This window comes from Triticum urartu, chromosome 7A (genome assembly GCF_056163025.1).
Source record: "Triticum urartu cultivar PI428250 chromosome 7A, HENAU_Tu73, whole genome shotgun sequence".
NCBI classification, from domain to species: domain Eukaryota; kingdom Viridiplantae; phylum Streptophyta; class Magnoliopsida; order Poales; family Poaceae; genus Triticum; species Triticum urartu.
Window position 1 is genome coordinate 657,929,307 of NC_141879.1, and position 14,728 is coordinate 657,944,034.

The window sequence follows — 14,728 nt, forward strand, 5'->3', positions numbered from 1 at the left end:
TTGAGTTGATATTTACAAATTGGATTTATGAAAGGGGAAGTGATGAAAATACCTCATAGCGCTCCTTCATCAGGTTCACCAAACCGGCTTCATAATCACGGTTTGAGTGCAGACGGTTTAGAAAACCAGTGTGGAGTTCTTGAGCGCTAAGATAGGCATAGCTTGACAAGTCGGTGCTCCATTTTCCTTTTTCCATGGCAGCAGGTTCTTCCTTGGCACTATGTTTGGCCAAAATTACAGGATGGCCAGGGGAGGTGTGAACAATACTAGTAATGATAACTTCGCCTTCTTTGTCTCCAGCTGTCTTTTCTGGAGTTGATGGGGTGTCAGTAGCTCTCACCGGACTAGAATATCTATCATCAGCCCAGATTGGATCTGGCGGTTCATCATCAGGCACAACAGTGTCAACTTCTGGTTGTTCATCAGTATTGTGATCTTGAGGGGGTGGTTCATCAAAGGTAGCTTCAGGATTTGGACCTTCCGGTTCAACCGTTCGCTCCGGTTCAACCGTTTGCTCCGGTTCAATGACCACCTGGTCTTCGGGTGGATTGTTCACCCGAGCCTTTTTGCTGGGTCTGGCTTTGGCTCTAAAACAGAATAAAATGTGAAATTTAAGCATAGCATATAAAGTATGAAAACACCAAAAGAAGGGGTTGAAGTACTTACCTAGCTACAGTTTTGAGAGGAGGAAGTTGGGTTGCTGTTGACTCGCCAGAGGATGAAGGAGGTGTCACCTGATAATTCGAATCGAACAGATTAAGAGGTTGTCGGAAATAGCCTGCCTTGGGATAAGAAGTGTCAGAAGTGGGTGAGACCTCAGATCGGCGCTTTCGAACAGGGGTGTCTGGTAAACCGGTCGAAGTAACCTTTTGACCGCTGTGTCGGGTTGTGCGGCGAGCATCGTGCTGCTGCTTCTTCAAAATAAATTTTGGATCCAAGTGAGCAAGAGGATGTGAAAAGCTTACTTTCCGGACCACTTGATGGATTTTTTGTGTTGGCAGGGAGTCTGAACCGGAGGAAAGGATAATTACCTCTTCATCGTTGGCTTGGCTGCCTTCAACGTCCTCCTAATAAGTATCATTGTCAATGAGATGCATGAAAAGTGAACCAAGTGAATCAAGTTCTACCTCAACTTCCGGTTCATCTGGGTCGTCATCCAGTTCCATACTAATGCGTTCAGGTGCCTTCCGCTCTGTGGTTTTCTTGACAGCTTTGGTTTTAGGGCAGGAAGGTTTTGTCGCTTTTCTCTTGAGGTTTCTTCTTCCAGAACGGATCGTCACCCTGTTTAAAAATAAGCAGAAGAGTATTCAAAGATTGGACAGTCTAAAGATATCAGGTGTAAAGCGGAAGAACAATTCTTACAAAAGGCGGTTTGTTTTGTGTGTAAAAGGGTTCTAAACCGGTTTGGCGACAGACAGCTTCCGATTCGTTCAATATCTTCTTGACAGCCTCAATGACTTCTTCATCTGTTAGTTGAATATTGATATGACATTGGGAGTCTTCTGCTTCCCCAGTGTACTCGCACATTAAGCGGGAGTGGCGACTTAGCGGCAAGATACTCCAGGATATCCAGCAACGGACAAAGTCTACACCTATTAAACTGTTGGCCAAGAAGGCTCTCAGCTTGGCGAGTTGAGGTGCATACGGGGCCTGTTCCTGGGCACTTAGACATTGTGGAAGTGGATGAGTATTGGCAAGCCGGTGGGCACGGTAACCCGGCAGAGGATTCTCATCTTTAGGGGAGGTTTCTTTACAGTAGAACCAAGTTTGATTCCACTCTTTGGGTGACTGTGCAGCTTCGCGTGAGGAAATTCAACCTCTTTTCTTTTCTGAATGGAGACGCCACCAAGTTCGGTATTGGGTCTGTCTACAAATTCAGTGCGCCGGTTCAGATGAAAGAAATCCCGGAACAGCTCAACAATTGGCTCTTCCTGTAGGTACACTTCACAGAAAACTTGAAAGTTGCATATATTGGATACCGAGTAGGGTCCAATGTCTTAAGGGTGGAGTTAAAAGCTGCCAAGTACATCCCGGAAAAACTTTGATCCGGGCGGTTTGAAACCATGGCCTATGTGATCAACAAACACCACTACCTCACCCTGCTTAGGGGTGGGAGGATTTTCCGGCCCAGGAACTCGCCACCGGATCTCATTCTTCTTTGGTAAAGTGCCGATCTTGACCATTCCGTTCAGTTGCTCCTCTGTGACCCGGGAGGGAGCCCAGTTGCAGGAATAAAATTGCTTGGCCATTGCAAGTGAAAATCTGGAAAGAAATGCCGGTTTACAATTCATTCATAGTGATGCATAAGGTGCAACAGAACAAAGGAATCCAAGTATGTGAAATTGGTAAACCAGAGGATGATATAATTACGAATGACAAGGAGATAAGTGGGAAAAGAGATATACACATGTTATTAAACCGGAATATGACAACGGAGATCAAGGGGTTGACGGTTTACAAGGGGACTAATGGTATGTGATAGATTGCTTTCTACAAAGGTAAACCGCCTATGTAATGAAGAAGATACAGATCTAAGGAAAGAACGACTAAGTAAGGTAAAACAGGTTTCACAAGATTACATGGAAATTTTGGATCTACCGTAAGACAGGAAAAGCAAAAAGATTTAGACCTAAAAAGGTTGGTCCCGAAGCGGTTCACAGGGGTCCAGATCAGTTTTTATGCGCATAAGGGTTTGTTGTGATAGCAAAAGATAAGGAATGCTATAGCTATTACACGGAATACATCAAGCTTGAAGTTTTTATCCATGGACTAAGGAGGAACAGGGAAGAACAGTGCCAGAGCTTCGATGAACTTCGATGAACACTGAAACCCTAGGTAGATCTACAAAGGAGGAAAGGGAAGGACTTACGACAGCTGTTGACGCAGCGGAGGTACGTCGCGGCTCTCTGGTGCAACCAGGTCGATGCAGCGGCCAACGGAGAGGCGGAAGCGAAAGCTTGGCGATGGCGGCAGCGCTCGGGTGCAGGGGTGTCGCAAGGAGGAAGAGGAAACGAGGAGATGGAGGGGAAAAAAGGAAATGACCCTTGGCCCTATTTATAAGGTAAAGGGGGAGGTGACAGGCGCGAGAATCAAGGAGCCCGAATATTGGATACCTAACAGGAGCGGTCACCTCGATTGTCGGAGGTTCATTAACTGAAGGTGAGATGTATCATTTTTAAATAACAAGGTGATGTCACTACGATTTATCATGATCCTAGAGTATGACGTCACCGCGGTTTACAAGATCAAGGCAAAGATGCAAAGGAGGAATTTTTCTGAGTGTTGAAGATTGACATGAATAAGTTCAAACCAATTTGGGGCCTAATGTTGGGGATATTACTACTGGACGTAAACCGGCCGGGAGTAGCCGGATTAACTTTATGAAGATTAGAAGCCCATGGAGACGTAAGAATGATGGCGCTTTACGAAGGCCCAAGTCCCAAAGGTGAGTTAAGGCCTGGAGATGTAAACCGACCTTATTATGTAACTTGCATTGTAAGGTAGGAAGGATAGAGACCGAGCCGGACACGTTTATGATTCGGCCTCGGGACTCTGTAAACCGGCGGGCGTCAACCTCTGTATATAAAGGGACGACCCGGCAGCGGTTTAGGGAAAACTACACAACAACTCGAGAGCCAGGCAAAGCGGATTCGCTCCCTGGTCATCGAAACCCTAGCAATACCAACACAACTAGACATAGGCTTTTACCTTCATCGAAGGGGCCGAACTAGTATAAAAACCCTCGTGTCCCTTGTCCGGTTTAACCCATTTAAGCTAACCCGTAGCGATGGCTCCACGACTAAGTCCTTTCACGAGGACATCTGCCGTGACAAACCCACGACAATTACTCTTTTAATGTGGAAACAATTTATAGTATTCGAGTTTCTTATGATACTCCCACTATCCCGAATGAGAAGAATTTTGCTTGTGTGGAGAGTAGTAAATTTTCTATGCTTGTAGGTCATGAAAAGAATGCTTTATGTGATGGTTATATTGTTGAATTCATTCATGATGATACTAAAAATTATTATGAGGGAGGAAAATATTCTTGTAGGAATTGAAATAATAACAAGTTTCCTCTCTATGTGCTTAAAGTTTTATGCTTGTTTTGCCTTCATATGCTAGTTGATTATTGTTCCCATAAGTTGTTTGCTCACAAAATACCTATGCATAGGAAGTGGGTTAGACTTAAATGTGCTAGTCATATTATTCATGATGCTCTCTTTATGTTTCAATTCTTATCTTTTATGTGAGCATCATTGAAATTATCATGCCTAGCTAAAAAGGCAATAAAGAAAATTCTTGTTGGGAGACAACCCAACATTTACCCCTACTATTTTTGTGTGTCCTCATGATTAAGTTATTGTATTAATCCTGTTTTATAGATTTTGTTTCAATAAAGTGCCAAGTAAAGCCTTTAGGATCTTCTTGGGTGATTGTTGTTTGATCTTGCTGATAAAAACAGAAAGTATGTGCTCACAAAAATAATTATCATTTTTTTACCAGAGAGCGATAAAATATCAATTCCAACTGTAGTAGATCAAAAACACATGGGTATGGGCACTCCCCATGGCAACTACCAAGCTTGGGGGAGTGCGCCGGTATCGTATCACCATCACACTTTTATCTTTACCGTTTTTCTTAGTCCGATCCTTTTGGTAATATCTTGATCTAGTAGAATAAAGTTTTAGTATGATCTAGTTTTGAGTTTTGCTTTATGATCCTTCTATGTAATTGAGTCCATGAGCTATATATAATAAAGATTAGTGTTGAGTAAAGGGCTTCATTATCTTGCTATGATCTTGAGGGAATAAAATAAAAGAGAAAGAATAAAAAGAAATAAACAGATCTTATGGATCTTATGGAGAGTAATGACTTCACATATAAAGAGTATGATGAATAAAAATTGTTGAGAGTTGACAAGCATAGTTTTGGTCATCGTTGCAATTAATAGGAAGAAATAAAGAAAGAGAGGTTTTCACATATAAATATACTATCTTGGACATCTTTTATGATTGTGAGCACTCATTAAAATATGACATGCTAAAAGGTTGAGGCTGGACAAGGAAGACAATGTAATGGGTTATGTTTTCTTACATCTGAAATAAATTATATCATCATGGATCATCCAACATGTTGAGCTTGCCTTTCCCTCTCATGCTAGCCAAATTCTTTGCACCAAGTAGAGATACTACTTGTGCTTCCAAATATCCTTAAACCCAGTTTTGCCATAAGAGTCCACCATATCTACCTATGGATTGAGTAAGATCCTTTAAGTAAGTTGTCATTCTTGCAAGCAATAAAAATTTCTCTCTAAATATGTATGATTTATTACTGTGGAGAAAATAAGCTTTATACGATCTTGTGATGTGGAAGAAATAAAAGCGACGGACTGCATAATAAAGGTCCATATCACAAGTGGCAATATAAAGTGACGTTCTTTCGCATTAAGATTTTGTGCATCCAACCATAAAAGCACATGAAAACCTCTACTTCCCTCTGCGAAGGGCCTATCTTTTATTCTTGTCTTATACTTCATGCAAGAGTCATGGTGATCTTCACCTTTCCTTTTTACATTTTATCCTTTGGCAAGCATAATGTGTTGGAAAGATCCTGATATATATAGCTAATTGGATGTGAGTTTTCATGAACTATTATTGTTGACATTACCCTTGAGGTAAAAGGTTGGGAGGCAAAACTATAAGCCCCTATCTTTCTCTGTGTCCGACTAAAACTTCATAACCATAAATATTGCATGAGTGTTAGCAATTGTGAAAGACTAAATGATAGTTGAGTATGTGGACTTGCTGAAAAGCTCTTATATTGACTCTTTCTGATGTTATGATAAATTGCAATTGCTTCAATGTCTGAGATTATAGTTTGTTGGTTCTCAATAAAGTTTCTGATTCATACTTGAAATTGTGAATGAATTGTTACTTTAGCATAAGAAATTGTATGACAATATTTATGTATGTTGTTGTTATAAGAATGATCATGATGCCCTCTTGTCCGTATTTTATTTTATCAACACCTCTAACTCTAAACATGTGGACATATTTTTCGATCTCGGCTTCCGTTTGAGGACCAGCAAGGTCTAAGCTTGGGGGAGTTGATACGTCCATTTTGCATCATGCTTTTATATCGATATTTATTGCATTATGGGCTGTTATTACACACTATGTCACAATACTTTTTCTTTCTTATTTTACAAGGTTTACATGAAGAGGGAGAATGCCGGCAGCTGGACTTCTAGGCTGGAAAAGGAGTAAATATTAGAGACATATTCTGCACATCTCCAAAAGTCCTGAAACTTCATGGGAGCACGTTTCAGAATATATAAAAAATATTGGGCGAAAGAAGTACCACAGGGGGGCCACCCACCATCCACGAGGGTGGGGGCGCGCCCCCTGCCTCGTGGGCCCCCTGGCAGCCCTCTGATGCCCATCTTCTGCTATATGATGTCTTTCGTCGAGGAAAAAATCATAAGCTAGCACACGGGACGAAACTCCGCTGCCACGAGGCGAAACCTTGGCGGAACCAATCTAGGGCTCTGGTGGAGCTGTTCTGCCGGGGAAACTTCCCTCCAGGAGGGGGAATCATCACCATCGTCATCACCAACGATCCTCTCATCGGGAGTGGGTCAATCTCCATCAACATCTTCACCAGCACCGTCTCATCTCAAACCCTAGTTCATCTCTTGTATCCAATCTTTGTTCCAAAACCTCAGATTGGTACCTGTGGGTTGCTAGTAGTGTTGATTACTCCTTGTAGTTGATGCTAGTTGGTTTATTCAGTGGAAGATCATAAGTCCAGATCCTTTATGCATATTAATACCCCTCTGATTATGAACATGAATATGATTTGTGAGTAGTTACGTTTGTTCCTGAGGACATGGGAGAAGTCTTGCTATAAGTAGTCATGTGAATTTGGTATTCGTTCGATATTTTGATGAGATGTATGTTGTCTTTCATGTAGCGGTGTCATGTGAACGTCGACTACATGAGACTTCACCATTGTTTGGGCCTAGAGGAAGGCATTTGGAAGTAATAAGTAGATGATGGGTTGCTAGAGTGACAGAAGCTTAAACCCTAGTTTATGAGTTGCTTCGTAAGGGGCTGATTTGGATCCATATGTTTCATGCTATGATTAGGTTTGCCTTAATACTTCTGTTGTAGTTGCGGATGCTTGCAATAGGGGTTAATCATAAGTGGGATGCTTGTCCAAGGAAGGGCAGTACCCAAGCACCAGTCCACCCACATATCAAATTATCAAAGTACCGAACGCGAATCATATGAACGTGATGAGAACTAGCTTGACGATAATTCCCATGTGTCCTCGGGAGCGCTTTCCTTTATATAAGAGTTTGTACAGGCTTGTCCTTTGCTACAAAAGGGATTGGGCCATCTTGTTGCACCTTATTTACTTTTATTACTTGTTACCCATTACAAATTACCTTATCGCAAAACTATCTCTTACCGATAATTTCAGTGCTTGCAGAGAACACCTTACTAAAAACTGCTTATCATTTCCTTCTGCTCCTTGTTGGGTTCGACACTCTTACTTATCGAAAGGACTACGATAGATCCTGTCGTGGAATTGTCACGGCAGATGTCCTTAGTGTCAGGACTTAGTCGCGAGGCCAACGCATCTATGTGGTAGCTTGAGAGGGGTTGAGCGGGACGAGAGACGCGATGTTTTACCCAGGTTCGGCCCCTCACGGTGGAGGTAAAAGCCTACATCCTGCTTCATTGATATTGATGATGATGATCACGGTTACAAGAGTGCTCTATTTCGAGAGCTATTGTCTAAACCTAACTTGTCCAACTTGTGGAACTTGTGAATCTTGTCCCCCTTTGAGGAGCCCTGCCCCTCCTTATATATGTTGAAGGGGCGGCTTACATGTGGAGTCCTATTAGGATTAGGACTAGTCTATCTCTAATACAAACCGGATACAAGTCCAGGTCTTAACTCCTTGTAAGATAAATGTTCTTCATGCCTTTCCTCTTAAACCGGCCCACCATTAACATAAACCGGCATGCTGGGCCTTGGGCCTTGTCATCCATCTGGAACACGCGCCGGGTCACCAATGAGTCTTCAGGCTCGTGAATCATCATACCAGTGAACCGCCAGACACGTAAACCGCCAGACATGTAAACCGCCAATCACATAAACCGCCAATCCTCTGGCGGTTTACCAATGAAACGCCTAGTCCGGCCGGGTTATACTTCCGGCCGGTTTACGCCGCGGGGTATATCCCCGACATTAGCCCTCAAGTTTAGCTTGGATTTATTCATGGTAAACTTATGCTGCAAAATAAACACAAGAACAAATTTGACAGGTTATGCTCCGGGTTAAGAATTTTTGTAAACCGGTACCTGATCATCCTTAAGTCCTTGTTATTTCCTCCTTCTGGGAAATTCGGGTCAACAGACCAGCTTCATAATCAATTTTCCGACATTGGTTTGTCACCGAGAAATATTGTGAAGAATAACTCCTTTGACTCAGCTCCCAAAGCGCCGGTTTAAGAAATATGGGTCTGAAAATACTTATCTGATATTCAGCCGGTTTGAAGATGTAAAACTTTCCGGTTTAATATTACCAAAATAGCCGGTTTATAAATATTGATGGTGCCGGGTCATAATTGTTGTCGACACCGGGTCATGTAATTGATCTTCCTGATTTGCTCAAAACTGATAAAATGAAGATGTTCCTCCTTTATATGCATAATACCTGTAGCCCCCAAGTCTTAAGAGGAGAACATAATGATAACTTAAGACTTGCTCCAATAAGTGTTTCAACCTTGAAGAAATCCGATTAGTTCATCTCAATCATATAAACTGAATACTCCACATGCTTGCAGCAACCTGGGACTTGTAATTGCTTGATGCTCATAAAAACTTCAACCAGTGTAGCCCCCAAGGGCCGGGTCATTATGCAATAATGAGCAGGGACTTTGTAAATATAATCTTGTAAACTTTGAACATCAACGTGTAGCCCCCAAGGGCCGGCTTAGTAAGATAATACTGAACCGGGACTTGATATATATACTTTAATGAAAATAACATATTATAATGTAGCTTCCATCATAGGGCTTGAACCCATGTCCACAAGGTTAAGAGATTTGTGCTTTACCAAGTGAGCAATGTATTCTTCAATATTATGGACGAAAACTTGTGTACCTTGAATTGTTGACAGGAGCAATTGGTAGCCCCCAAGGGCCGGCTCATTATAATATGATGAGTCGGGTCTTCAATAAGACTAGTAAAAAATGACTTTGCATTAGCCCCCAAGTGTCATGGTGCATGCTTGCAGCGACATGAGACTTGCATGTAATCTCAATTTGAATATTGTAGCCCCCAAGTGCCGGGTTGTAAGCCTGCAACGACTCGGGACTATTCCTTTCATTGTAGAATAAATCATATCCTTTGATAAAATAATAGCCATTGCGCTAAAGTGACTTTGAAAACTTAATAATACCGGTTATTAATAACCATAAAAATCCAGCCATGTTGGCTATTCAAGATAATATAATCCAGTATGAAAACCTTATTCATTCAATATCATAATGAAAATTCAGCCAAGTTTGGCTATTTGAATAATATGACCCACTGATTTATAAGCGCATGATTCCAATGGCGCAATCCAAATATATATACTGGCGACTTATAGTCCAAAGCCAGGCCGGTTTAACAAACCTGTTTCTGCATACAACAAGTTTAAAGTTCCTGGCGGTTTACCGCCGGACGGGTCATAACACCCAACATATAACCCGTGTTTACAACCAAGGCTGCACTTAAAAATAATCAAATATAAAATAGATCATACCTGTGACATTGAATCACATCGTTGGTTTACCAACTTTTTTAGTAGAGTGATAACCCCAATCTTGAGTAATGATAACTCCTTTCATATTGTGCCGGTTTATGATAAAACCGTACCGGGTTGTGATAAACACCGGTTTAAACCATATATAATACTGGCGACTCGTAGTCAAACCAGACCGGGTTGATAGTCTCCGGATTATAACTTGATCGTGTACTGACAACTTGTAGTTGAAAGCCGAGCCGGGTTGATAAACACCGGTTTACTCCATAATAGGATGGTAACAAAAAATCAAACCGGGCAGATAGCCTCCGGATTAAGATTTGACCGTGTTCCGTCAATTTGTAATTGACAGTTGAACCAGACTAACAATGTCGGTTTAAAAACGCAACAAAAGAAATATTTATCAAAACAAAATTTCAAGCAAAAGCAATGATAAAACCATTTGCAAAAAGAGGCTTATTTGAGCTGATCAGATGGCGTTACCATGGTCGGACACGACCAAGCTCCCAATAGGTGTAGCCATGGTTCAAGTCAGACAGGTCCCCAAATGAAACCATGGCATTTATGCCGATCAAGTGGCATGGCAATGGTTCGGGTTCGACCAAGCCCCCAAGTGATTATGTGGCCTTAGGCCGATCAAGAGGCATTACTGGTTCAGACGTGACCAAGTCCTCAAGTGACCTGGTGGCTCTCGCCCATCAAGAGGCGTGACTATGGTTCAGACGTGACCACAAGTCCCCAAGTGATGTTGTGGCTTTACGCCTATCAAAAGGTGTTGCTATGGTTTGGATACGACCAAGCCCCCAAGTGATCAATAATATGATAAGCCAATAAGGCAGGATATCCATGTTTGAACCGCGCATCATGGCAGCAGGTCCTCTTCGGCAATTTTTAACTTTTGCAAGAGATAAATTCTTCTTTGAACCGGGATCTTGAACCGGATATTGAGAGCTTCAAAGCTTTGTGGGAGACATCTTTCCCTTGAACCGGATTTTAAACCGGAATCTTCATTTTTAGCCGAAAATTTTCTGACGGCCTTTAAACTCGAACTTGCGAGAAGTTAATTCCTTTTTGAACCGGACATTGTTAAACCGGATTTGTGCGCTTCAGAGCTTTGTGGGAGAAAGATGTCTCTTGAGCCGGATTCTAAACCGGAGTCATTTCTGATGACCTGGAACTTCTTCATCGAGCCGGGATTTTATAACTGTCATATACTTTCTAAAACGGAAATTTTCTGACGGCCTTTAAACTTTCATCAATATAACAGTAGCCTCCGGGACCGGGTTATCCTTCCCTCCATCGTCCTGGGGTTCTTAAATTTGCTAAAACCGGCAAGATTCGCTGAGTCATGTCATCGTAGCCCCCGAGTTTCAAAGGTGACTCGAGGAGTTGGCTTGAGACTCTCCATATTTGACCGTGATATAAACCGGCATAACTTGTATATCATTGGCGTTGATAGCACAATGTGAATCCATAGAAGGTTGAGGTGACTGCGGTGGGTTATAAATGATCCCATACGAGCCGTGTCAACAACTCGGCCAATGGTTCCTTCCAACTGGCGATTTGAAGTTTAACCAAAACTGTAGTGGCGGCGACTTGTGCGCCTGCCCATTGAGCCATCCAGTGCAAATGGCAGTTTACGATAATTTGCCTCCAATTTGAAAAAAAAACCGGGCTACCCAAGCTGTGACTTGCTGATACCCAATAAACAGCTCATGCAGACAGGTGCGGCCCGGTGTGTTGATGTAGACCAGGCCGCGAGAGACGGACGGTAAAAATGACCGCAGCATCAGAGGCAACATAGATGAGTCAGCCACGGTGCTGTATGCCAGTGCGGAGAAGCAAGTTATCCTCCTCATTGTAAGCCGGCGCGGACGCGTGAACCGGCCGCGAGAGCAGACGGGCGAGTCGTCCGTGGTGTTGTAAACCGGTGCGGACGCGCGAATCAATCACAGGCGCAGTCCCAGCTAGTTGATGTAGACCGGGCCGTACGGACGGCAGCTTGTGCGCGTCCACTCATCGGGTAATATGTTATGGACTATCGCCGGGCGAAATATTGTCAGCCCGTGCTCCATACCCATGGTATAAACCATATTTGTAGTGAATGACTGTCCTGTATATAAAAATACACAGATCAAAGTAATTGTTCTTTGAAAAAAAATATGTGCTAATAAAATATACTTTAGATGGATAGCACCTGATTCGTTTAGACCGGAAGTAACCCTCCATGAAGTTGATAATCACTAGGTGAAATTGAAATCAGTCACAGGTGAACTGGCCGCAGTGTGGTAAACCGGTACGGACTGGTGACCCGGCTGTGACGTTTGTAAGCCGGCGCGGACAACAAGTCGGCCGCATGCGCGGACGGATGTAATCCGAATAGTGGGGGCGGCGATTCGCACGTGTATCCGTCGAGCAGCATGGCACGGACGAACGCCAGTGCAAAGTTTATATTGGTGCGTACTCCATATCAGCTGTACAACACCTTTGTCTTGAATGACTATCCTGCGTAAAAATATTACGGGACAAAATAATTGTTCTCACAAATTAATATGTACTGTTAAGACAGACTGGATGAATATCACATGATGTTTGAATGAGAGATGATCTTGTCATGTCTCCATAAACAGTGAACCATTGTCCTGTTTGTCTTGGACAAAAGATGACTTGTGTGTATGTCCGCCGGGATGCAGGCAGCAGTAGCGGGTCATGGTATAGGGGCGAGGTGATGGAGTGACGTGTCGGCCATGACGGAGTCGCCGCAGCGGGGGAGCGGTCGGGTCAACCCAGGCGGGTTTGACCCAATTGTGGTGGCCGTGGATAACCCATGCCCGTCCGGGTCGTGGTCCTCCTCTATTTTTTATTAAACTGCAAACGATTCAGCAGGCGAGGCCGCGGTCTGCTCCATGCGCGGGACTGTAAACTTGGCGACTTTTACCACAGGCGACGAGCCACGGCGACGGCGAGGCCCTTAACGTTGGCAGGTACAAGGACGCGCCACGACGAACCGATTGCAGCAGTGACAAGGACGCACCGGAGCGGGGGGCTCGTGGCCGCGGAAGCAGTTCTGGTGAGTCGAGGTTTGTAGCGCCGGTTTGAGGCAGGTATGAGGCAGACCTAGCGAGGCCGGTGAGGGCATCTCGCGGCATCTTGGCGCCTCCGGCTTGAAGATAAGGCCCCTGGCCGTAGAGGCGGGAGCGGCTTTGCCCAGCCCGCGGAAGTGGCAGCTCGCGGCGGCCGGCTCGGAGGCGGCGAGGCAGCAGTGTCCGAATCCATCTCCCCGTCCCTGTCCTTGTCCTGGTCGTTGACCAATCCATTATTTTATCAGGTTTTTTGCTGGCCGTATATGCGCGTGTAACACTAGTAGTAGCACTACTACTCATCAATAGTAGCTGCAGGCTTGGGCTGTCTCCTTGTTTTTGTCTCCTTCTGATCAATGAATTTGGCAGAGCAACTGTCAACATTCAAAAAAAATAGTAGCTGTAGGCTTTAGCAGACTAGTTTACAGATTGGCTTCGGGGCGACCCTTGTGTCAATCCAACTCGGGCACAGATTTAGCTGATTTCTGTGACGGCGCCTAATAAAATTTTCTGTTGATCTTGGTCGGGTTAGCTGCAACCCTAACTCATCGGGATGTGACATCTCATGAGCCGGATAACGCTCATACGTGTAACAGTAGCGCTGCACTCTTCGATGACACGAACGTGAACTCCTGTCTGGCTCGGTGGCGTGCAGCAACAGCAGCAGAAATCGAATTTCGATGGATCGCCAGACGCAGTGCCGCACAACCCGCAACCCTAATCCTCTCAATTTCAATCTCGTATCTGCTTTTCCGACTGCTTGTCACCTTGCACAGACAGATCCAGGTAACAGCCATAGCGGAGCAAAGATCAACCCTTGTTTGCCATGCACGCTGTCGTTGAAACTTTTTCCGATCTGGATCGAGGAACATAGATATTTTTGTGCCGGTTCTTCTTCAGCCGGTCAGTCGTGAGCTTCTCGATCCCTGAGGAAGATCCCTCCAAGAACTCAACACCACCGTTCGCAGGCCCCACGGTGGGCGCCAACTGTCGTGGAATTGTCACGACAGATGTCCTTAGTGTCAGGACTTAGTCGCGAGGCCAACGCATCTATGTGGTAGCTTGAGAGGGGTTGAGCGGGACGAGAGACGCGATGTTTTACCCAGGTTCGGCCCCTCACGGTGGAGGTAAAAGCCTACATCCTGCTTCATTGATATTGATGATGATGATCACGGTTACAAGAGTGCTCTATTTCGAGAGCTATTGTCTAAACCTAACTTGTCCAACTTGTGGAACTTGTGAATCTTGTCCCCCTTTGAGGAGCCCTGCCCCTCCTTATATATGTTGAAGGGGCGGCTTACATGTGGAGTCCTATTAGGATTAGGACTAGTCTATCTCTAATACAAACCGGATACAAGTCCAGGTCTTAACTCCTTGTAAGATAAATGTTCTTCATGCCTTTTCTCTTAAACCGGCCCACCATTAACATAAACCGGCATGCTGGGCCTTGGGCCTTGTCATCCATCTGGAACACGCGTCGGGTCACCAATGAGTCTTCAGGCTCGTGAATCGTCATACCAGTGAACCGCCAGACACGTAAACCGCCAGACATGTAAACCGCCAATCCTCTGGCGGTTTACCAATGAAACGCCTAGTCCGGCCGGGTTATACTTCTGGCCGGTTTATGCCGCGGGATATATCCCCGACAGATCCCCTATACTTGTGGGTCATCAGTCTACGAGGGTACGTAGACATACTCTCCCCCTCGTTGCAATGCATCTCCATGGATAGATCATTGTGTGTGCGTATAATTTTTTTGTTTTCCATGCAACGATTCCCAACAGGTATTTTCCCAAAGAGGAAGAGATGATGCAGCACAGCTA